Here is a 26,711-nt window from a genome sequence, read left to right on the forward strand (position 1 = left end):
AGTTACTATACAACACTGTATTTTTCCATGCTGGTATACATTACAGCCGTGGTACTTATTTACAGCTATAGTCTTTTATCAGTTTTTGTACAATTGCTGTCATGGCCGTAACTTTGCTGTATGAGCTGGCAAAATATCATGGCAAAATACCTAATTACATTTTGATCACGTCATCGCAACAAAACAGTAGGTTACAAAAGGTAACCCCGGTTCTTTGACAATTCGGTTTCGGCTCTAAAATCAACCGAACACCGAATATTCGGCTATTTGGTTGAATAGTCTCGGTGGCCGAATGTTTGATGCATTCCTAGTTTCCACCGCTGCATCTCTGATTCCACACAGACCTCTTTTTACTTTTCCTCGTTCTTCTCACTACCACAAAGACCGGGACCCGTCCATTGTCGACGGCCCCCCTCCTGTCGGCTGGCCTGTGCAGCTCACAGCATGCTGGAAACATACGTAACATTTCAAGAGTGGCACACTTCAACATTTTTTTAATCGTCGCATAGCAACAGCACCTGTGGTACCAATAGGTACATGCATACAGGAAAAGCAAAGCCCAGGGTTCATTTCTTTTGTGATAAATCAACAGATGTGTGTCCAGTATTACAAGAGCAGGGGAAGACACGGAAAGACAACTGAAGATGCAACATATCTTAAAACCAAATCCATGCCACCATTATTGGAGTCAGCGCTCTGGAGCAAGTGCCAACAGAATGCACGAAAAAAGGCCGCAAAGACCCCATGATTTGCCCACCGGAAGTAGTAATCGGCCAGTCAGAGTCGGGACCCTAATCTAGTGATAGAAACGCTAATATGCTAACTAAGGGAGGTCGCGATAATGTTTTATTAAGCTCCTATAATATCACCTCAATCTGAGCCTCTAAAGTCACTAAAGACCACGTGTGCGCGTGCACACAGAGTTGTGGGATTTCGATGACGTCACACCATAGAAGCAAGCTTCGAGAAGCTAAAAGAAGCTAACGTACAGTCAATATAATAGTATTAATTCTGGATTAATAGAGATTTATCGTGTTTGGCATAGGAGGGTTTAAGCTCGAAAACCTGAGCCCTTCTTCCCTGGAGTCCTGCCTCAAAGCAGACCAGAGGTAGAAAACTGTCGTTCCCTGATGTCATCGCTATAGGGACACATGCATCAGTAAGCAGGAACTGGGGATGGCGATGAAAGACTGGAAAGTCTGGCGTGGCATTGTGAAATCCATGATCTCGGTCGAAAAAGGATGATGACTACACAGTACATTACTGGTACATTTGTACACTTTCACCGTTATATAATTTTACCGCGAGCTGTTCAGAGAACACGCTGCAGTGTGGCCACATCATTTACTAAGGATGCGTTAATTACGGTTTAATAATCTGTGCTGAAAAGCTCCTTGGTCACATTGTGCGTCTGTGATAAGGCATACTGTTAACAGCACAGTACTGTACATTAATGGAGTCAAATTAATTGTGAAAAAAGAAACCACACCCGTGTAAAGTGAGGAGCGCTCTTCTCATCATATACATCATCTCTTTCTGGCCAATCACAATATGAACTATGAGCAAAACTCCACATCCACACAGTGACGACTCGAGTGCGATAAGGGAATTATACACTAATAATAGATATCTGAGAATGCCAATTCCAAATCATTTGGGACATAGGCTATACTTGTACTTGGACCATATAGTGCTGTAGCTCCACAGCAGGGCTCTATGTTTCTATGTCAGTGGTTCTCAAAGTAGGACCCCTATATGTACTGTACCGCCGGCCGCCATCTGAAGATATGAATTCAAAACGCTCATGCCCACGTCAGATTGACGAGGGATTTATCACATCGAAGCGTGAATAATTTGTAACATAATACATCTCGTCGTGCGATGGCTGCCATTTAAACATGCCATACATGTAGGTACACGGTAAAACTATGCATTCAAATCAATAAGGTGGATCGACAAATCCATAAGTAAAGTGACTCATACATCACGTCGAACACGGCCCGGATCAGATTAAATGTATTGATTTGGTGTGAAACGAAGCATGCTTACTGTGTCAGGAGTGTTCATCCTGGGTGCATAGTACTGTACATGCTCTCGGAGGAAAGAATGATGATACCGAGTACAGCAAAGTCGAAAGAATGAAACTGGGACAGTTCTGTGAAGATCAGTGAGGATGAAGTCTCTTCCCAAGTATAAGCTATACAACCAAAGCATTAACCGTTTCAAATTGAATGGCGTTACTTTGGCCTCATAATCTATATCTATAGATTATGGTGTCGAGTCCGTCGGATACACCGTTGTCCAGAACCAGCACAAAAGCCTCTGCCAGGGCTCTGGACCTGATCACCCCTATATCTCCATATATGGAGCTGGCCTAGCTGTTCTGACATCACAATTATGTTGTGACATCTGCATAGACTCCATTTTTGGGCATGTTCTGACAATGGAAAATGGTTAAAAAAAGAGCCTTGTATAAAGGCGCTATATAAATGCACCCATTTATATAGCGCCTTTATCCAAGGTGCTTTATATAAATTGTGCATTACATTCACCCATTCATACACCAATGGCGGCGGAAACCATGCAAGGCACCAACCAGCACATCAGGAGCAATTTGGGGTTCAGAGGACACTTCAACACTAACTCTGGGTTCGAACTAGCAACCTTGCGGTTACCATCCGGCCACTCTACCCCTGAGCCACCACCGACAATGATGTTCTCACATCTGCAGAGACTCCATATTTGGGCATGCCTGACAAAGAACTCCATATTTGGGCATAAAAGGGCCACAATAAGTGGGTGGGGCATGCATTTCCAACTTGCATCGTTCCAAGTAGGCCCAACGGGCACGGCTCTAGTTGATAATACATTGAAACAGGGTCTCTCAACCAGTGACGACTGTCGGGTAAGTTGAGCAGCATTGTAACCAGGGCTGCATCCTTGATTGGCAATTGACCATATACAGACATGTTGCCATTAAGTTAATGGGTGGGTAACTACTGTAGGTGCAATTTGCCATCGACAGCCCATACATCCAAACAGAAAAGTCCTGTCTGATTGTATTAAACTACATCAAACTCACCAACATTGCAGCTGTACGAAAATGAATTATCCTGTTTCTATCTGCATAAAAATCCACTGTAGACATGTTATGAGCTACTTTCTGTCAAGAAATTCCGTGCAGGTGAGTGTTTGAGTTTGGAAGTTCTCGCTGGACATCACAGCTGCGTATACCACCTGTTTCGAATTGGCACATAACGCAGGAGGCAGCAGGACCTTTCTTTACAGAAAACGAGTGCTTCCAAACATAGATACACCTAGATCCAACATGGCCGCGGTCTGCATATAGTCAATACTCTCTCCAGCCAATATCACATTGTCACACACACGTCGCTGTCCAGAAGAGGTGGTGCTGATACTTCACACCACTCTGTGCTCTTTGCCTCCCATCGTCCCCCTGCCTGCAGGCAGAGCTACTGAGCGCTGTCCATGGTCCTGAAGCAATGTTAGCGCGTGAGCATGCACTCCAATGTGAGTGGTATTTCAGCATTAAAGGGCAACTTCATCCCTTTTGCAACCAGATCTTATTGTCTACACCAGGCTGAAGGCTTGGGGAGAGAGTATGTTTTGCTTGTGCGCGTGTCCGTCCGTCCGTCCGTCCGTCCGTCCGTCCGTTACCTATAGTCTCCGGCACCGTTAACCTGGTTGATGCCAAATTTAGCAGAGAATCTCCCTGGATGCCAACGATGAAGCTCCACATTTTCCAGAATGGCCTGTTATAGCGCCACCAGGAGGCCGACTTTTGTAAAACACATTTTTATGTATATTACTCCACCAGATTCTTCCAAAAATCCCGCAAATGGTTACACAGTATCTCTATAGTCATGTGTTCAAGAGGGATCTGTCCTATATTTCATATTCCATCCTAATGTTTGGCTTTCAAAGTTTGCAGGATTTGCCTGTTTTGAACAAAAAGCCTCAAATCACGAATGCAGCGTGCAATTTACGTGAAGTCTTTCACAGACTTTCCTATTAGGCTGAGGAATATATCCCACCCTTTTCGCCTGTTATAGCGCCACCAACAGGTGGATTTTTGCAACGAAATGCCTCAAATCATCCAATTCCCATCCAAGGCGTTCCCATCCAAGACATTGGCCTATTATGGCCAATGTGGAGACCTGTGCCTCAAGGGGTACGTTATCTAGTTGTAATGATGTTTAGGACACAATAATTATTTCAAAGTTGCTCTGCACTTGTCTCACTTCCTTCCTGGACTACACGTTGTCTCAGTAAGCCAAAAGGAGGAGCAGTGCACCAAAGCATTATGGCCATTATAGGAATTCAGCAATCCAGTCAAACAGTAGTCAAACAAACAGACTATGTTTTCTTGCCATAGGGTGCACATTTCAAATTGTGCTACTGTTATTTACTACAAATACTATTAACATTGGAGAGACAGCTTCTTCCAGCAGTAAAATGTCCCTTTAAGAGTAAAACACGACTTACACGACAGCCTGTCTGCGTTGGCATGTTGAATGGATCACTGTGCATGGGGAGTTATGCCCAATGCGTGCCTGATGGCTATAGATCTTACTAATACTGTATATCATATCCAACACTAGTGTATACAGAGATTATGCCTGATGGCAAAACGACAAAGCACTGACGTTAAGCAGACAAAAATACATTTCCCGTCATTTCCATCATCATCATCATCCGCCAATTGAAATTCAGCATGCAACGCTGCATATACGGTATGCAGTAACGCTCTTATGGCTATTGACGTAATTCATTTTTTACTTAGTTATTAAAATAAACGATGATAGCTTAGCATCCCAGACATCTGACTGTGTAGCACACAGTGCAGAAAGATAGCGGATGTTGATGTTCTGTTAACAGGAAATAACAGATTCGCTCCGATTGGTCAAAATCTGCATAATGATGAAGTTACCGCTACCATCAGGACTGGGTATAATGCTATAGGATCACCGTGTTAGAATGAGATATAGTGTGTATGTCACGGATTTTTCTATTGGCATTGAAATGACGAATTAAACATATGAATAGTGCAGGTATACTGTAGAAGGCACAATGCACTGTTAATTAGGGTAGCCATAAGGGGATGGTAGTGTGAATGTGCATCCGGTGGTGGGGAGGGACGGGGGACGCATGCAGTCAGTCAGTGTGAAAGGAACAGCTGATCCTTGGGCTCAGGAGATCGAGGAGGCCGACCCCTTTTTCTCCTGTCTGTCCTGTTTTTTGTTTTTTTCTCCCCCCCCCCCGGGAGTAGGAGTAGGAGGGGCAGCCAATCGGATCGGGCGAGGCGGCAGTGAGTCACGGAGGTAGAGCAGGACTGTGTCCAGTAGAGCAGAAACAGAGAAGTGTGCATGTGTGTGTGTGTGTGTGTGTGTGTGTGTTCGTGTGTGTGCTGGCTGCCAGTCTGCATGATCAACAGAGCTAAAACGGACAATGGTGGGAAAAGTATTGCCATGAAAATGTAGTTAAAGTACCAAAAGTAAAAGTATACTCACTATGCAGAATGTCTCATTTCAAGCTTTCAAATGTCTAATGTCAAATCCTTTGAAAATATAGGCCGCAATATATGTATAGGGCTGAAGTGGTTAATGTACAGTATGTTTAGTAGGCTAATAATAATTACAAATCGTCAAAGTCATTAGTAACTAAAGTTTTCAAATGAATGTAAAGTGTTACGTAAATGTACGTAGTTACTTTACACCACTGCGTGTATATGTAATGTACATGTATGTACTGTATGTATTTGGTTAAAATGGGTAGGGTTTAAAAAAAAAGGCAAAAGCTTGCTCTGTTGCACTGGCCTAAAAGTGGGTCCTTAAAAACTGCTTCAACTTCTGAAATGTATGTATGTAGGTATGTATGTATGTATGTGTGTATGTATTTAAAAGGGGGGCTTTTTTGTAAAAAGCCCAGCCCGCAATACCTTCATATATTAAAAAATAATTCCAAAATAGGGTTACCAGTGAAGGGCAAACTGCCTATTCTCTGGGGACTATGCAAGGCAGAGGCGTCCACCCCCCTGAGTCCAAGTTAGACTAGACCGCATATGTATGTATGTATGTATGTATTATGTATGCATGCATGTATGTATGTCACCCGTTCATAACACCCCAAGCACCCCGCATATAGTATACAAATGCTAGAAGGTTGCAGGAAGGTCAACCACGAACACGCGGCCTAAGATTCAAATCCGGTACGAGGCCATGCGGCTGCCACTGTAGCACCAGGCGACATATATATATATATATATATATATATATATATATATATATCTGTATAGGCTGGAATAGCCTCTCTCTCTCTCTCGATATAAACGAAAACCCTTGCACGATGTAAATGAGAGGCAGAGACTCATTAACTATTGATGCGATGGGAGATCTCACAGCTGGATACACGTCTTCGCGCACGCACACACACACATACAGTATACGTACGTGCAGGAGGACCCATCAATCACACTCACACACACAACGGTTGCTCACACGAGCGCGTCACTGAACGGGCGCCCCCATGGCAGTGACGTTGCTAAATGTGTTTACAGTAACACGTCAAAGAAAACGGGAACCGAAACCGTCCCGCATTGAAAATGTGTCACACTGAATTTATCAGATTCAAAACAATGTCTTCTACATCCTGACAGTTTTCTGAAAAGGCTGTTTCTATGTCAGTCGTTCTTCGATTTTTCAAAAATAGCAGACCTACAAGCTCGTAGCGCGCCACTCGGTGGCGCGCTATGAGCTTGTAGATCTGCTATTTTTCAATAGCTAAAGCATAACATAATGCTAACACCAAAAGGGGTTCCCGCCCAAAATGGGTCAATGAATTATTATACGAATTCAAAGGTTGACATAAGAGCCTGAATGAGAGGTCAAACGGTCATGCTCTGCGCCGGCTATTACCTTCAACACGCTGTCGGAACTGTTGGAAATCTATTTTTCCTTCCAAAGGAGAATGTGTTGAATAGGGCTGGAATATATATATAGGGCTTTGGGGGGAGGGGGCGAGAATAAAGGATTTGAAAAGTTGGGGGGGGGGAAACAAGACAAAGAATTTAAATTAAATTTAAATCCGGCTGAATTGCGCCGTACACATGCATGGAAAAAAGACTTCGGGGGCCGTGCGTGCGTGTGACTTGCACGGCGTGCTTGTTCCAGTGGAATACGTTAAAATAGACGGCATAGCTTGTTTGAAGTTGAAGCCACACAACAATCAGCCAATCCATCCGGCACACATGCGTCTCATGTTTTCCAAATGAGCAGGAAAACGCTGTGTGTGGCAATAACAGCACAGAGAGAGAGAGCGAGAGAGGGCTTTGTTCAGCTTCCACTGTCTTTGTTTAATAGTGTGGCAATAACATTACAGTGCATATAGCATGTACTGTATATTTATTTATACAGTACAATACTGTACATATAGGGTGGATGAATAGAGGGAGGGAGAAATGGATGGATGGATGGCTGGCCGTAGCCTCGACGACCTTACAGGCGTATGCAAAGGCAATGCTGCTATTTCGATTACTCCACAACTCTCGACTGAATGGTGCGTGCGTGCGTATTAATGATCTCTGCCTGCCTGCCTTTCCATATAGGGCAAACTCATCTACAGTACGGCTGCCAAATGTGGACTGACTGTAGTCCTGCCAGAGCTGCTGAGCCCCAACCCAGCAGGAGCAGCAGCAGAGCTGGAGCTCAGCCTGAGGGTCGGGAGTCTGCTTTATAGTCCAGCTTCTCCCCCCAAATCCTATATCTATCAACTCTGCCTGCACACGTACAGTATACTGTACACACATGTGACCCCCAACACACAGTACTGTACAGTACAGTACAGTACAGGTCCCACTGTCACGCTCGTAAAGCCACACTCTGGATTCCACTGTGTTGCACCATGAGAATGTTTTAAAATTAAATCCGGCATTTCAGGAGCCATGAGGGAAATGAACCGCGTAAATGATGTGGTTCATGGTTTTTTTCCGAGAAGGAGGAGAGCTAGCTAAGGGGGGAGATATAATAACTTCACACACCAACGTGAGGGAAAAGGGAATGTATAGAAGTATAAGAACGGATGAATTAAACCCAGCCTTCAATGACATATACAGTAGACAGTGGAAAGATGGACGTTGGCTTGAATATCTTGAATTAGTTGAGTTGGTATATATATATTTTTTGCCTCATGTCTCTGCTTTTCCCTTTCAAGTCTTCGACCCTCAGTGGAATTCTGACATTCCCGTGCACACATTTATCATCGACACTATTAAAGACACTATACAAGCCTCCTCCCGTACTCTTGCGATTACATTGCGATTGTGATCTACACTTATATACTGACACACTGTGCACACACACACACACACACACACGTGCACACACACGCATGCACGCGCGCACCCACCCACACATTTGCATGCAAAACAAAAAGCACTTATGACCCTCTCTCTCCAACCCTATGGAGGTGTTCGCATGCATACATTTCCATTCTTGTCACAGCAGCGATGGAAGGAAGGAGATGAGAGCCGTTCTCCACTATAACCACCGGGGCAAACAATTATACCCCCCCCCCCCTCCCATCCCACCCCCCTTATACAGTAAAAAGCCCCTCTTAGTGCAGGAGAAGACCCCTGGTTTATCTCCCTCTCTCTTACCTGGCGGCACACTGCTTTTTCTTTTCTTTTTTTTTTGCTCCGGGGTCCTCCTCGTGGCGTATAAAGGAAGGAGATTCCGACAAGTTTGGGGTGGGGGTGGTGGGGGGTGGGGGGGGCCGAGGGGACTTGTATATGGAGAGAGCTGAGCGAGCAGAGCGAGGTCCCTCTCTCCTCTTTCCAACAACACGACGCGGTTGTGGAAGCAAAGCGCTCGCTCACGACCACAGTGAACACTCACTCACTCACTCGCACACACACACACACACACACACACACACACACACACACACACACACGCACACACACACAATCACACACACACAGCCAGGCAACGAGCAAGCAAGCCGCTCTGATTCCCTCTGTTCTTTTGCAAGCTCTCTCTCCCTCCCTCGCTCTCTTTTCCTCCGTGACACTCCACTCCACTCTTCCCGCCCACCTACTCCAGCACCCCCCCCCTCTCTCTCTCTCTCTCTCTCTCTCTCTCACCAGTGATGGAAAGTAACTAAGTACATTTAATTATTGTACTTAATTGCAATTTAGAGGTATTTGTACTTTACTTGATTATTGACAATTACCAATACTTTTACTCCTACTGCACTACAGCGCAGATCATAATATCCTGCTTGTAGATCGGCTATCTTCAAATCTGCCATTTTCAAAATTTGAGTACTTTTACTTTTCGTACATTTTGATGCCAATACTTTAGTACTTTTACTCAAATGTATACATTTTGAATTCCGGACGTTTACTTGTAATGGAGAATTTCTATATTGCAGTATTGGTACTTTAACTAAACACACACACACACACACACACACACACACACACACACCCCTGTATCTGGCGGCAGAGTGTTTTCTGACATTATACCCACTTGTGCCTTCTGGTCCATTAAAACAAGTGCCCACCTATGGCCCTCTTTCATTGTCATACAGTATACTGTATTATGGATTCTCACATGCTTGTTATTTTTGAGAATGGCATGTTCTGTACTGAATATGTATGGAGGCAAAACCCACTGCAACATACAGCGAGTAAGTATAACGGTGATTCAATAATAATAATAATATTAATAATAATCAATGTCTCAAATCTACAAAGTAACTAGTATTGTCTAAAGTTTTCAAATAATCGTGTCAAAGTACAATAACTGTCTCTGAGATGTATAGTGGAGTAGAAGTGAAAGCATTTTGCAATTGGAATCACTCAAGCAAAGTACAAATACGTACAAACACTTAAGTACAGTATACTTAAGCAAATGTACTCATATAGTTACTTTCCACCACTGCTTGTTAGCGGTTCTATAGCATTGCGTGCTGCTCACGACGTCCTTCGTTCCTTCCTTCCACTCTGTCAAGGGCATTCCCAGGGTTTAGCGTGCAGCTTAATGCTGTGCCTCAAGGCGCCTTGCTGCTGCCATGCCTCTGCCTGGCATCCCTGCAACACTCAACGATGAACCAAATGGGCTCTCAGAGGGAGGGGGCAGCAGATACTGACTGGGCTCTCAGAGGGAGGGAGAGGGCAGCAGACAGTGACTGGGCTCTCAGAGGGAGGGAGAGGGCAGCAGACAGTGACTGGGCTCTCAGAGGGAGGGAGAGGGCAGCAGATACTGACTGGGCTCTCAGAGGGAGGGAGAGGGCAGCAGACGCAGTGACTGGACTCTCAGAGGGATGGAGAGGGCAGCAGACAGTGACTGGGCTCTCAGAGGGAGGGAGGGGGCAGCAGATACTGACTGGGCTCTCAGAGGGAGGGGGCAGCAGACAGTGACAGGGCTCTCAGAGGGAGGGAGAGGGCAGCAGATAGTGACTGGGCTCTCCACACACAAACAGCACAGCCGTAGAGTCCCTCGTATCTTATTTACAATACAAGTAAGAGGTTTCCACATAATTATTTACAAGCTTGTTTCACAAACGCCACAACCGTAGGGACTCTCTTATCTTATTTACAGGCTGTACAGCAGTACCACAAGAACAATTACACATGGTAACAGATATTTTGTGTGTGTGTGTGTCATGCTGAGGCTGTTGGTTCAGCAAAGAGCCTCCTCCCTCCCTTTCCCCTGCACGCGTGATACACTTCACTTGAAAGTTACGTTTAAGAAACTTTCATAATTACAGCGAAGGTTTTCATGTACGTATAGCAGTGTCTCTACTCTGTCCGTACAGTAGTGGCTATCAGCACTCGGACGGTGGCTGGATCCTGCCCTGATAGCACCATCCATCTAAACAGCAGCCACTACACACCCACGTTAAGTGAGAAAGTGGGTAAAGCACAGCTTACAAATCACCTGCCATGTTGTGAAAATGATCGGCACCAATGAACGTGGACTGTGGTCAGGGGGGGGGGGGTTCCATGTGTGTGTGTGTGTGTGTGTGTGTGTGTGTGTCATGTGAATTGCACACACAATTTTCCGTGGCCACTCACCAGGCACCCAAATCACGGCGATAAACCAGGGGACTTTATTCAACGTTTACTGCTGGAAGAGGACGAACTCCAAAGTCAGTCGATCTTCACGTTATCATCCTAATGACAGGGGGCTTTTATCACTGTTAGCATCCTCTATATATGGTTCAGTACGTCCCTATATACTGGCCTACCAGAAGGCTCTGGTATACAGTGTCGTTTTCGTCGACTGAAACTACTGTATGACGAGCAATGTTCGTCGACTATACTTTTTTCACTGACGAAAACTAAATGGAAACTAAATGAAAACTAAGCTATGGTGACTAAAACTATATGACTAAATATACTGTCGATTTTGTTGCATGCTGAAAATAGCAGATCTACAAAGCTCACAACGAGCTTGTAGATCAGCTATTTTCAGCAAGTGTAAAATCAGCCATTATGACGGCATCAAGGCCCGCCAAAATACATTTTAGCCGACTAAATTAACTGTAGATTTAGTCGACAAGAATCTTATGACATTTAGTCGCCTAAAACTAGACTAACACTAAAACATTCCAGGCGAGCCCATTGAGACCAATGTTACAAAAATCTGTTAAAAAAACTGATTTATGATTTTGTGGAATCTGTGCGTATCGGGACATAACCCGGACGGCACTGAGTCGGCAGACGCGGACATCGCAATGTTCGCTACGGCAAATCGATCGCCTTAGCTCACTCGGTCCTACGTACTGTATACCTCTCGTGGATCAAGTCCGATTCTGTACCGCACGCCTCCTAGCTGATCCGAACCCAGGACGTTGGGACTGAAAGTCTAACGATTAGCGAGGCATGCTGCCGAGGCTGCTGCTGGTTTTGTGCTGTATTTCAATGGGACTCCACCTCGTGAGAGCACATGCACACACGCACACACTGACGGGAAATGCACGATTCCATAGTTAACTGCGACCTTCTGTTGCAATAACTATAAATAAATAAAGACTAATAAAGGGGCTTATTTACTATACAACAACATGTTATATTTAGAGCTGCAAGGTGAAACCTTAGAACAGATGTTTTGTCTGCATGCACTGTCAGCACACTTTTAGACAGAGTCAGTATGTAAACACACTAGTACTACACACAAGCAAGCGGGCGCACATCTCACACGCACACGTGCACACACACACACACACACACACACACACACACACCCCCTGCAAAGCCTGACAGACACACAGCCATGGTACTGTAAACAGGGAGCTGTGTGTGTTAATGATTACCAACTAACACCCTGGCTGGTCACTGCACAGCTTGCTGCTTTGTACACAATGCTTTTGTTCACTGTGTGTGTGTGTGTGTGTGTGTGTGTGTGTGTGTGTGTGTGTGTGTGTGTGTGTGTGTGTGTGTGTGTGTGTGCGTGCGTGCGTGCGTGCGTGCGTGCGTGCGTGCGTGCGTGCGTGCGTGCGTGCGTGCGTGCGTGCGTGCGTGCGTGCGTGCGTGCGTGCGTGCGTGCGTGCGTGTGTGTGTGTGTAGACATGGGGAGATTGATAAATGGACAAGGAGGCGTGGGCCGCGTGGCCAGTGGTGTAAAGTAAATAAGTATAGGCTACAATTACAATTACTTATGTATTGCACAAGTATAGTTTTGAGGTATTCCAGTATTTCCAGTAAAAATACTTTTACATCTCAGAGGCAAATATTGTACTTTTACTACACTACATTTATTTGAAACGTTTACTATATTTACTTTGATTATTATTACAAAACATACATTTAACACTTATACTGTACACAATACTGTATACAGCCCTATATACATTTCAGTCATTTGAAAATAGCCGATCTACAAGCTCACAAGGTGTCGTGATGTGACGCATTGTGGGCTTGTAGAGTTGCTATTTTCAAAAGAAGATTTCCCGACTTTTACTTGTAACTAGTAGTTCTGCATTGCAGTATTGAGAGATTTTACTGAAGTAAAGAGCGTGACTGCATGGTGAGATGGATGAAAAAAAACGGGCGAGGAGACTATGTGGCCACGCGCGCGCACACACACACACACACACACACACACACACACACACACACACACACACACACACACACACACACACACACACACACACACACACACACACACACACACACACACACACACACACACACACACACACACACACACACACACACACACACACACACACACACACACACACACACACACACACACACACACACACACACACACACACACACACACCCTAATGAGAGGGAGAAGATGTGCATCCATGCTGAGCGGTCAGCAGGTTATCTTTGGAGATTATCCCATTTAGACCATATTCTACAAAATGTCCTCTAAATCATGACTGAAAAATGATCTGAAAAGCCTACGTTTCTAAATCAGTGGTGGTTCTCAAACTATAATCTTTTTCAACAGCTAAAGTTATAAAATAATGGTTAAAAGTGGTTAAAAGCGAAGGCGACTCGACGCGTTCCAGGTCTTAATGGGTGGTTTATCCACAACAAAGTCAGCTAACCATACACGTCGGCGACACCACAGCATGGCAATTCGCTATCACAGCATGTGGCCTGCAGATCGTGAACATGTCCAGCTCATCTTCAGCGCAAGCACACACTGCCCGCCTTCACACATAGCAAAATATCCAGTGTTGGCTTTTAAGCCAACGCTCACAAACTATTACATGTCCATATCGAGCGCGGTCTACTACACACACGGTGAATGAGTAACGGCTTTCACATTTCTTCGATAATGTTCTCCCTCAAACCCGAACACATCAACAGAAAACACTCACATAGAATATGGGATAGACAAAGAATTGATATAGACAGCTGTTCATGGCCTCTGCGTGGTTTAACAGCGGGCGACAGCCTGGCATATTTTTCGGAAAGCGTGCGTTGCATTATTTGTCTATGGGGATAGCAGGTGAAGAGGCGATAGTCGAAAAGTGGGCGGAGGAACGTTGTTCAAAAACAATATCGTCCGGCGATAGCCAATCAAATTCATGTGTTGCTTTGTTTACCCTCCACACGTCGCGGAACCATACCACAGCCCATGAGTGGCTGCTGTTCGCTCGCAGTTTCCTGCACTTGGGTCCTAACACCGGCAAACCGTGACAAGGCTAGATTTAAATCTAAGGACCTGGCAAAATTAGCTTTGATCGATTCAATACTTCATTAACGTGTTTGCCAACAGTACACCTAGTACAGTCAATAACACAATACAATACAATGTAAAAGCTCACAACAGCTTTGTGAATATCTACTATTATGTCTGAAGGAACAAGGAAGCCGGACAAACATACGTCTTACTGTCTCTTACGTAGCCTACCTGTACACAAGACATTAACAAAGAACCTTCAACGTCGAACCTTAATATTTCGACAGGAGGAAACAAACATTTCCTGGACAATTAACCTAGAGATATGTGGAATCAAACCACGGGAGAGCTGACATTGCCTTATCATCTATACAGAACCTATTAAATCCACACTTCTGCGACACGTTTCGGTATCGCTAATTGGCTGTTTGGGGCCTTTCTGACGCGGGTGGCTGTTTTGTTGTAATCTGCTGCTGCTGTCTCTTGGGTGGGACTGTACCCATAGCAACCATCGCCTGTGCCAGTTAATCAGTAACGTCATCCTGAATCAATCCTTCGCTGGATGCTCCTCCTTGAAGAGTACAGCAAGCACGCATAGGCGGATCTAGAGATAAAGGGCCCCTGGGCCACCAGCATGCAAAGTCCTCATGCTCAACTACCTACATTTACGTAGAAGGGGGCAAAGTACTACAATGATACTCAAAATATGTACAATTATGTACAGAAAGAAAAAGAAAAAAATATATATGTGCGCCTACACAGAGGCTGTCCATATGAGGTGATCCTTTTGAAACTTATCAGGGGAATTTTCAAAGCCAATTGAGTATGCATAGGTATTACCCCTCAGTGATAAATGAGGGCACTACACACCGTAGCCAGGTATTTGGCTTTTGACCAAATTGAATTTGGTGGAAATGTAGGAAGGGAGATCACACATAGAATGGCTACAATAAAACCTCTAGCTGGACCAATACCATACCTCGCACGCAGTTAGCAACAAATTCATTCTGATGAAATTTAAAGGAAGGCAGATCTCCGCAGCGAGGATGGAAAGAGAATCAACATGGCATGAAAAGGGGCAAAATGGCATTTCGAAGAAAGAGGTGTTGAGATAGAAAGAGGGCGGCGGACAAAAGGGACAATTTCCTAAATGTCAAGAACATTTGAATTGTCACCTTTGAACACTATAAACTGCCGGTCTCATTCGGTCCTGAGAGAGAGAGAGAGAGAAAGAGAGAGAGAGAGAGAGAGAGGACAACAGAATGTCATGGCCGTAAAGAGAGGGAAGTATCTTGTCTAACTTATCTTTGACGTTTAACTCGTGCTGTAAAAGGTTGCCCTCCTTCATCCTTCCTCCAAGGTTGACACCAGAAACACGCATTATAATAATATCACCATTCTAGACCCTATAAAATGTACTGAATTCTCAGTACATTTAATAAGGATAATAATGACGATGGAATAATGATAAAAACTCTAAAAAGTTCATGTTGTGACCTACAGTATATAGATACTGTACACAGAGTTCCTTCCCTCTGAAAGAAGGTTCATCTGAAAGATGAGAAACGCAGACTTAGTAGCTTAATTTAATGTCTGTCTCTGTCTGTCTGTCTGTCACGCTGCCATCCTCTCTTGTGTTCCAGCGGGCCAGAAGCTGTCAGCTCTCAGTTACATTTCTATGGTGGATAAGAGGGGGCCATTCCTTCCTTCCTCCCAACATGGAGCAGCCTCTTCAGAGAAGCAGACCTTTCAGCAGATGCAGGTGCTCTTTTCAGCACAACTACTTATAGGCACCGACGCTCATGCAGATACTGTATGAGCATGCACGTGTGTGTGCACGCACACGCACACACACACACACACACACACACACACACACACACACACACACACACACACACACACACACACACACACACACACACACACACACACACACACACACACATACACGTATCACAGTATGCATACATTCACAGCACCTGCTATAGTCAGCGATGCGTGCCAACAGCAAAAACAGCAGAGGAATATGGGAGGTATAAATGTGAGGGGGAAATCACGTCACGTTGTCGAAGAAGCAGATGTTGAATCGACTAAAACTATGACGACAAATGTTCGTCGACTACCTTTTTTCACTGATGGAAATTAAATAAAAACGAAAAATAAAAACTCAGATAGGCTATCCTCAGCGATATCGTTGCGTATATTATATATGGGATACCACTGCGGCGGGTTCTAGCGAGACAACCAGCACTATAGTTTGAGCTACCGGTATTTCATATGGTCCGACTAAAACTATGACTAGATATACTGACAGTTCCGTCAAACAAATAAAAACTAGACTAAAATGTTAGGGAGGGACTATAGTGGAGAAGAGATCATTTTATGTTTGATTGAGCTCGGGTATATTGCGCTCTGAAAATAGCAGATCCACAGGCTCACATTGACATTGTAGATAAGCTAATTTCAGCGTGTACAAATTTATTTTTGTCAGGATCAAAACTGTGCTGAATAATACGACTTCATCTTCTCGGAGAGAACCGTCATGAATAACTTTCATTCGAATGTGAGGCTGCTTTCCAGATATCTCCAAGAGCCTGATCGACTCTGCTCGACCATCCTCGTCAGGTCTCTCTCTCCCTCTCTCTAATAACGCTGTGCAGTCACAACACACTCAGCAGGTGCCGTTCCTCGGAGGTCACATCCTATTCATAACCAGCGGTGTTAATTAAGATATTCTCATGGAGTGATGAGAGGCAGCCTTTGACCTGAGAATCCCCATGACTCACGTGGGGGGGTGGTGGTGTGGGTGGGGTGGGACGTGCCTTGAATGCACCGGGAGTGGCTGATACCGCCATGCTGTCATCCAACAGAAACACATGCTAATGATGATCTCCGACGCAGCGGCGGGGTTGTTTTAGTACACGGTACGTGTGTGGGTGCATTGTTGTGTTCATTATATGTTTTTTTTTGTCATGTTTTGTTTTGTTGTGACGAGTGTTGTGTGGGATATTTATGGGCCATTCATTTATGTTTCCATCTGCAGCGTTTGTCTTTGTTAACTTGTTTGAAAACTTGATTCAGGGTATATGCTGGTCTATAACCACGGTTCTTACTTTTGTTACGGCATAGTAGTCTGCATATCTTTGTTTCATGTAACTACAGTGATCATATAGCATTCAAGTGGCCTTTGTTATGTCCTATGTTTTACGTGAAATCTAAGTACGTCATTATTTAATGTATGCCCTGAAATCCTGAATAAACAAAACTGTGATGCGCACGCACACAGCGCCTCTGAGCATCATCTTTGCAGGGTTAGGGTGGCGTGTTTTGGACGAGTCAGATGATCTGACAATGCGAGGACAGAGTGCATGCGAGTGCCCCGGGCGGCTAGCGGGCTGCATGGGCACTGTGTGTGTGTGTGTGTGTGTGTGGGAGACTCCGAGGGGGGATTAGTGGGGGATTTAGGAAGCAGTAATTACCCCTAGAGCTGCCCGTGAAGGGCCTGGTAATTAAATTACCTTAGCATCCCTGTCACTGCCCAGCATCCACACACAGACTCCTCAAGGTCAACACAGATGAGTTAACCCCCTGAATTTGAAAAATAATATGTGGGATGTGTTTGTCGCCACACTGTCCCACGCCACTCACGTGAGGGATACCTCACGCACACACTCCATATCGGTGGAACGCTTGCTCAGCGTGAAAAATGCACGTGTATATACCGCAGGCGGGAAAAAAAGAAGAAAAAAAATCGCTTGTGCTCACAACTACCGCACGCATTAATGTCCATATGATATGCGTCGGCATCCAGTCACAGTAGATGACTTGTATTTCCTGTGATGCCATGCGAGTGTGTGACTCATGGAGAGAGAGTCTGCTTGATTATGCAAGACCAACTGGAGAGGTTTGCACCGGAGAAACTGATGGTTTTAATTAGACCATTATGAGGAGAATGTTTAGTTTTATATTTTCTACTGGTGCTATCTATACACGTATATGTTCATAGACCGTTTGTTTACCTTTTAGCATTGCTCCGGTTAATATGGAGAGCTTCCGTCCCCACCGGCTATGGGATTTCTAAATCCAGCTCCGTTGAGCCTCCATTATAACAGGATTTTCAAAGCGCCGTATCTCTAAAGGTTCGAGAGCTGTCCATGGTGGGGCCGCCGCGCACCTGACGATCCTAAATCATTTGTGAGTTTGTACCGCATCGCTGAGCACATGTAACTGGTTGTACTGCTAGCTAAGGGGTCTGAGCTAATGTGAGTGGTGATGTGCTCATAACAAAGGCCCCCACCTTCCTGAATAACCCAGAAAAGCACTGTAGAGGGATGGCGGACCTTAGAGTATATTAATAGAGACCCGGAGGAAACCCTGAGGCGAAATGGACATAGAGGCCGAATTTGGCATTGCAGCTCTAGCCAGCACTGGTCCGTTGAATTGCGCAACGTTCATGTTATTGGGCCCATGACACGTGAACGCGCGCAAATGGCGCAATGATAGTCAACGGCCAGCGCGTTCATGTTATTGGGGCAATCCATCCCAGAATGCACTCTGCTCCTACCCGGAGGCTTTTGCCGCCCGAGCACCTAAGCTGTGGAACGCCCTACCCCTGACAATTAGAAAGGCAAACTCTTTGTCATCTTTTAAAACACTTTTAAAAACCCATCTATTCAGGAAAGCCTTCCCATAATTGTAATGTATGTTTACAGTATATCTGTTTAAGTCACTTGACACCTGCAATGTTTTTAAATCTTTCTTAGTTTAATAATAGTTTATGACCTAATTTCTTGTTTAGCACTTAGGCCTCTCTTAAATCTGTTTTTATCTTATTCTTGTATTATTACGCTGCTATGTGATGTTATTAACTGCTGTTCAGCAACAAAAGTGCTATATAAATAAAGTTATTATTATTATTATAATGCAGGGTTCAGTGTCTTGCATGCCCAAGGACACTTTGACATGTACAATAGACAGGAGGAGCCGGGATTCGAACCGCCGACCCATGGATTCATTGGAGGACCTGCTCTACCTCCTGAGCCACAGCCACTCACATGACATTAAGTATAGGGATGGGATGAAAAAACAACAAACAAGTAGAGGCTATAGGCCAGAGAGATATGACAGGGACATCTCTGACCTGACAAACATGAGTGACACAGACGCATTATTATTATTATTATGGTTGGATTGCCCGGCTGGGAATACAGACGAGAACCATATACTATGACGATAAAATAGCATGATACCACTACAGTACATGGTAAAATCCTTTTGAGAGTTTGTACACTCACCAAGTTAATTTAAGAAAGATGATTTTACTATGCATATGTTGTAGTAGATACTGTAGACTCATCTCTCTACTATCTACTATCTTTCTGTAGTGTAGAGAGATAGTTCTGACATAACGGAAGGCGGGTAAGGGAGTCAAGGTCAAAGACAAAGAGAAAAGAGAGATAGTTGTGACACACAGAGGGCGGGCAAGGGAGTCAAGGTCAAAGACAAAGAGAAAAGAGAGATAGTTGTGACACACAGAGGGAGGGTAAGGGAGTCAAAGTCAAAGACAAAGACAAAAGAGAGATAGTTGTGACACACAGAGGGCGGGTAAGGGAGTCAAGGTCAAAGACAAAGAGAAAAGAGAGATAGTTGTGACACACACACAGAGGGCGGATAAGGGAGTCGAGGTCAAATATAAAGAGAAAAGAGAGATAGTTGTGACATACGGAGGGCGGGTAAGGGAGTCAAGGTCAAAGACAAAGAGACAAGAGAGCGAGCGACAGCGAGAGAGACAGAGACAGCTACAGGGGGTGAGAGAGATATAGTGTGTGTGTGTGTGTGTGGTGTGAGAGAGAGAGATGTGCGCGGGTGGAGCAGTTACAGCTCCCTCGCAGAGAGAGCTGTCACGAATCACGATCCAACACTGAGCAGCACTTGCTCGCGTGCCCCCCCCCCCCCCCCCCACACACACACACACACACACACGCACACACACACACACAGACACACACCCTTGCATGTCGTACTGGCATCCAATGTCACAGCTACGGTGTTTTCTTGAGATCAAAGTGCATCAAACGGACAGTACAAAGCATCGGTACAAACTACACACACACACAAACACAACAGCCTTCAAAGCCGGAGTCAAATTCAGCTCATCGTCTTATATGGTCTTATGCTGAAGTTGAGCCTGTGTAAATGATGCATCAAATGTTTTGAGTCATTTAACCCATTCTGACCTGAGATCAGATTCATACGAGGTTTCCACTGGGCACACACTGGTCTGATTAAGCCATTCTGACCTGAGATCAGATTCTAAAAATGTCAGTCGTTCTTCGATTTTTCAAAAATAGCAGACCTACAAGCTCGTAGCGCGCCACTCGGTGGCGCGCTACGAGCTTGTAGATCTGCGGTTTTTCAATAGCTAAAGCATGACATGATGCTAAACACCAAAACGGGTTCCCGGTCAGAATGGGTTAACAACTCAAATGAAATGAAACATCTATGACATTAACATCGAAAAGCACATGCAGTCCTGTTCTTTCAAATGTACTTAGCATTCAAATATGCTCCCTACAGTAGCAAAAGGAATATTTTAAGGCCAACTCTCAAGTTCACCATTATAATACTAGACAATCCGACTATACCTCCATCCTCCCCTCATAGCCAGTTCTCCATATGGTGCAATTATATAGCACTTTAATCCAAAACACTTTACATATATATTGTGCATTACATTCACCCGTTCACACACACACACACACTCATACACCGATGGCAAAGGAAACCATGCAAAGCACCAATCCGCACTGAAATCAGGGTTTCTTGCTCAAGGACACTTCGACACTAACTCCATTAAAGACAGAGGTTATTATAATTATGGAATGCACATACATATTGACAACTCCTCGTCTTCACTCTGTAACTTTAAACAGATTTGAGGGCCAAGCCTGCATTATGAATCAAGCCTCTCCACTCGCTTTTAACATTTAGCGCTGTATTTTGCGTGTAAACTAAAGACCTGGAGGCGTGATCAATGCCATTTGGCTATTCTGAGTGGCCAAAGAGCATTGATCACGCCTCCAGGTCTTTGGTTTACTCAAGTTAGGGAATAAGACCTGGTACTTAAGACACGCAAAATACAGCCCTTAATGTGGCTTTACTCTGCAAACACAAACGCACATACACATACCACACACACTCGCGCACCCACACATTCAACTGCAGACTTTGCACGCACGCACGCACGCACGCCAGAAAGGGCTGAAATGTATTACCATGTTCTTAATTGCCTGCCATTCGGCTACAATTAGAGTGAATTAATGGAGTCCCTCTGTATGAATTGTGATCAGACACAGTGGTCGGTGTTCCTTGGACTCATCAGGCTGAATGATGAAGGCTCCCTCATTGTTATCTAGAACCATTTATGCTTTCCGATTGGTTCCGCCTATCAGCCGACTGACAAATTAATGGTTTCCCGACTCCACTGGCAATGGAGGACTAGTAATAATAATAATAATACAGCAGTGGTTTGGTGAAAACCTGAAAACCATTTCTGCTATAGCTAGCCAGGCAAGCAGAGAAAAACCACACCAACGTGTCAACTGAGCGGTGCAGTGTGTGTGTGTGTGTGTGTGCGTGTTGCCTAGACAGACAGACAGACAGACAGACAGCATGTCTGCAGTACATCACGCTGTAGGACCTAATCTATGGAGGTTATTTGAATTATGGATGTGTGCCGTATTCTAATGTTCATGAACGCACCCCTGTTGAACTCCGCATGCGCCGCCGTGAGCAACAGACAGCGTGGCGCCGCTGCTTGTTAGGCAGGCCGCGCTGTGTCTAAAGTGACTAAGTACATTTACTCAGGTATACTGTACCTGAGTACATTTTTTTTACTCAATTTACTCAATTTTACCCAATTTCCAATACTTTTACTTCTACTCCACTACATCTCAGATCCAAATATTGTATTTTGACTCCACTACAATTATTTGAAAACTTTATTTGCTATAGTTACTTTGTAGATTTAGATTTAGATTATTATTATACATTTCAGCCATTTGAAAATAGCCGATCTACAAGCTCACAATGCGCCACGTTGTGACGCATTGAGAGCTTGTAGATTGGCTGTTTTATAATGGCTGAAATAAAAATTTCAACAAATATTTTGAAAACTTGAAATGGGACAATGATTATGCTGCATAATGAGTACTCTTACGTTGGTACTTTAAGCACATTTCGAGGCCAATACTTTTGTACTTTTATAACTCAAGTACAGATTGAATTACGGTCACTCGGAAACAGAGTATTTCTACTGCCGAATTGATACATTTATTTGAGTTAAAAAAAAGAAAAGAAAAAGAGTACTTTTTCCAGCATCACCGTCGAGCACCTGCTAGGTTGGAGCTATAGGAGGGGGAGGGGGTCTAGGCAGGCAGTTGGCCAGATGTTTCATGTGACCACGAGTGATGATTGATGCCTCACTGTGAGGAGGAGGAGGAGGAGGAGAAAAAACACCCTGGGGATTCCTATACTCCATCCCTCCTCCATCCTTTTTCTTCTTCTTTTTCATTGCATTGTCTGCATGGTTACTGGAGGCAAACTAATCCGGATTGAGGAGGGGGGGGGGGCTGTGTGATGGTGGCGGCTGTGGGGTGTCAGGCAGCAGCCGTCCAGAACACACATGGTTCTCAAACATGTGGGTCGGGGACCCATGTGTGGGTCGCCGACACATTTTTATGGGACCCTTTATTTTGGTATTTCCTAGTATATTTCAACTACGAAATCTAAAACAATATAACATTCACAAAACATCATGAAACTAATTTGATTATTTTATTTCTTTCCAAAGTGTGTGTACGGGTGTGCGTGTGTGTGTCAATTTAACAAAGGTGCAGACAATCAGAAATCAGTGATCGACGTTTGCGCTACTATGCCGAATTGAAGTGGATTCGGTCCCAGACTTTTTTTTTTTCTCCCTGGAAGTAAAAAACGTCTGGGTTTCCGAGGCTACAGGCTCACAAACGCGGCAAATCTTATGATATTTAGTCGACTAAAACTAGACTAACACCAAAACATTCCAGGTCACTAGAATGTGACTGAAACTAAATGAAAACTATTCAAGAGACTAGGACTAAAACGATACTCGCTGCCAGAAACAAGCCTGGTCTATGAAGCAGCCTGTCGATGGAACCTACTGGTCTGAAAGCAAAGCCTGTCGATGGCCAGACACGTATCACATGACAGCGCCATTACTTTCCCCACCGCACAGCCCCGTGGAACATGCAGAGGACATGAACAGCTGGTGGCAGATATCCTCTGTAGCTACCTGACGGCCGCGATCGCTATCGACTTGGCGGAATTAAGCCGCTTCACGGAGCAATAATTACGACAAGAGATCTTTATCTCCACTGTTGGGAAGGAGAGGAGACGAGCAGAGCAACAGAGAGGAGAGGAGAGAGGCCGCCGGGGCTCGCTTGGCTTTCCAGAGCAGTGTTGATTTTGATAGCAAATTTTGATTTTAGTTTTATAGTCATTATAGTCTCTGGAATAGTTTTCATTTAGTTTTAGTCACATTTTAGTCACGTGGGATGTTTTAGTGTTTTAGTCATGTCTTAGTCGACTAAATATCATAACATTTGTATGTATTTTGGTGGGCTTTGATGCTGTCGTAATGACAGATTTTACACTCACTTGCTGAAAATAATCTACAAGCTCACAATGCGTCGCTCTGCGAAAATGACATGTACAGTACTGGATCTCTTGTCCACTAGTCCCTTCCTAATATTTATTCTAGTTTTTATTTGTTGACGAAAAAGTGTCAATGTATTTAGTCTTAGTTTTAGTCATCATACCTTTTCACTTAGCTTCCATTTAGTTTGCGTCAGTGAAAAAAGGTAGTCGACGAACACTGAGTTTTTGACCCCATAGCGATGATTTGATTGGCTTGAGGGCTTAAAAAGTGACGTAAAGTGAGGACACCAAAAATGATTGGAGGGATTGTGATGATGTATGATATAATAAAATAAAAATTAGGGTCGGTTTGAATTTAAAATGGCACACTATAGGGATATTCAGAACACAGTATTTCCAAAGAGGCAGTTCATTAATGTTGATTAGATTGAGGCTTGCCGTGTTCATTGTGATAATTTGCAGATCTTAGCTTCTGAAACTACACCATACACACGCGCTGTGCTGTCAAACCCTATTCAGTCAGTGCACACGTCGTTGGCGTTAAGGTGCCTGTATCCAAACCGCCAGCGTTGGTTCAGGCGGGGTTCAGTGGCTATTTACAGAGGCATTGTGAGTGATTCTGGCCTCGTTAAATCCCCATTTTGTTTTAGCGAGTGCGAAGTCTCGGCCTCTCCTCTCCTCTAGGACGGTGGAGGATCGACAGAGCCCCGCGGTGCTCCGACTGTGGACCCCGAAGAGCAGGCCAATTTTTCATCCTTATTGCCCGTGACATATCCAAAGTGGCGGTGCCCCGTCCCCCCACGCCGAGACGGAGGAAGGAGGAGAGGAACGAGAAAAAAACAGAGAGGAACGGGAGGCCGTGTACCTCCATTGCCTCGTCCCGTAACCCCTGAACAAGCCCAATCTAAAACAATGCAATTCACCGCCGATTAGGGCAGACAAGGTTAACGCAAAGCAGTCCCGGCCAGGGTTCCTGGACTCCCCGTGTGACTCACTCCGGCTTTTGGCCCCGGTGGAGGTTTTTAGTTTAGCGCACACACACACACACACACACACACACACACACACACACACACACACACACACACACACACACACAGACAGCAGGAGCATGAAGACTGCATTATAGTCCAGCTAAACGAAGCCGTGCTAAATAAAGACCTCCTCCCTCTCACATCGTTCTAACCTTTTACAGGCATCGTCTCCTAATGATAATGGAAAAGACGGAGACACAATGAAGAGATCTGTAGCCATTTTAGTTCAATGGCTTAATTGACAGGGGAATGTTTCCTCCACCGCCACCCCAAGCAATGGGGGGGGGGGGGGGGGGGGGGGAGAGGTAAAGAACCACCATACACTTATGTCAATTGTTCTTAGGTTGCTGATGGTTCTTTCAGGAACTATTGAGGAGAACCATTAACCCATTTAGACCTGAGGCCGAGGGAGGGTCAGGAAGTGAATTATCGGGTGTAACGGGTGCTTAGATTGTTATTTAATTCACCCAAAATATAGGCCTACATTTTGTACCCGAGGATCATATCGAGAAATGGGCCGCAAATATAGCTTGTTTTGAGCCAAAAAGAAGAATCCAAGATATTACCAGGCATGCAAACAGGCCCAAGGTGAAAAAGGTGACAGTGTGCGGGGCCAACGCTGTGCCGCGGGCAAAACCGCGGCGCAAATCTTTTAAGCGTTTATCGGTACTAAACCCACTTTGGGGGGGGGGGGGGGGGGTGTCATGGGGGACAGTATATACTACACTGTACTAGCCCTCCTCCCGGCCTGTGTGTCTGTGTGTTAGGCTGTGCAACAGTGACACTTGGTGGTGAACAAATGCTATAACGCTATGTTTCGTGCTCGGACACAGCCAGGGACCCAGGGACACAGCCAGGGACAGACCCAGTGACACAGGGGCAGCCAGGGACAGACCCAGTGACACAGGGACAGCCAGGGACAGACCCAGTGACACAGGGACACAGCCAGGGACACATCCAGGGACAGACCCAGTGACACAGGGACAGCCAGGGACAGACCCAGTGACACAGGGACAGCCAGGGACAGACCCAGTGACACAGCCAGGGACACATCCAGGGACAGACCCAGTGACACAGGGACAGCCAGGGACAGGGACAGTGACACAGGGACAGCCAGGGACAGACCCAGTGACACAGGGACACAGCCAGGGACACAGCCAGGGACAGCCAGGGACAGACCCAGTGACACAGGGACACAGCCAGGGACAGACCCAGTGACACAGGGACAGCCAGGGACAGACCCAGTGACACAGGGACACAGCCAGGGACACAGCCAGGGACAGCCAGGGACAGACCCAGTGACACAGGGACACAGCCAGGGACAGACCCAGTGACACAGGGACAGCGAGGGACAGACCCAGTGACACAGGGACAGCCAGGGACAGACCCAGTGACACAGGGACACAGCCAGGGACACAGCCAGGGACAGACCCAGTGACACAGGGACACAGCCAGGGACACAGCCAGGGACAGCCAGGGACAGACCCAGTGACACAGGGACAGCCAGGGACAGACCTAGTGACACAGGGACAGACCTAGTGACACAGGGACAGCCAGGGACAGACCCAATGACACAGTGACACAGCCAGGGACAGACCCAGTGACACAGGCACACAGCCAGGAACAGACCCAGTGACACAGGGACACCGCCAGGGACACAGGGACCCAGCCAGGGACAGACACAGGGACACATACTGTAGCTGTCTATAGTGTGGTTGAGTGGCTGCACCACTCAAAAATGACAGATGATTATTTACTAAATCAGTACAAATCTAGTCAGTATTGAGCAAGATGTTAACATTCATGT

General features: G+C 45.3%; 1 protein-coding gene across 3 annotated transcripts in view; it reads right to left on the reverse strand.

The window, feature by feature from the left end:
- syt1a (synaptotagmin Ia) overlaps positions 1 to 26,711 on the reverse strand; it is a 205,970-nt gene that overhangs the window by 96,319 nt on the left and 82,940 nt on the right. The window contains exon 1 of one of the 3 annotated variants that reach the window (XM_080757572.1): positions 8,675 to 8,784. The exons of the other annotated variants lie outside the window; for them this stretch is intronic. The gene's annotated coding sequence lies outside the window, so the exon portion shown is untranslated. Of the gene's footprint in view, positions 1 to 8,674; positions 8,785 to 26,711 lie in introns of those variants that run through there. 3 annotated transcript variants of the gene reach the window in all.

The sequence above is a fragment of the Protomyctophum bolini genome (assembly GCF_963924005.1).
Source record: "Protomyctophum bolini genome assembly, chromosome: 23".
Taxonomy (NCBI): Eukaryota; Metazoa; Chordata; class Actinopteri; order Myctophiformes; family Myctophidae; genus Protomyctophum; species Protomyctophum bolini.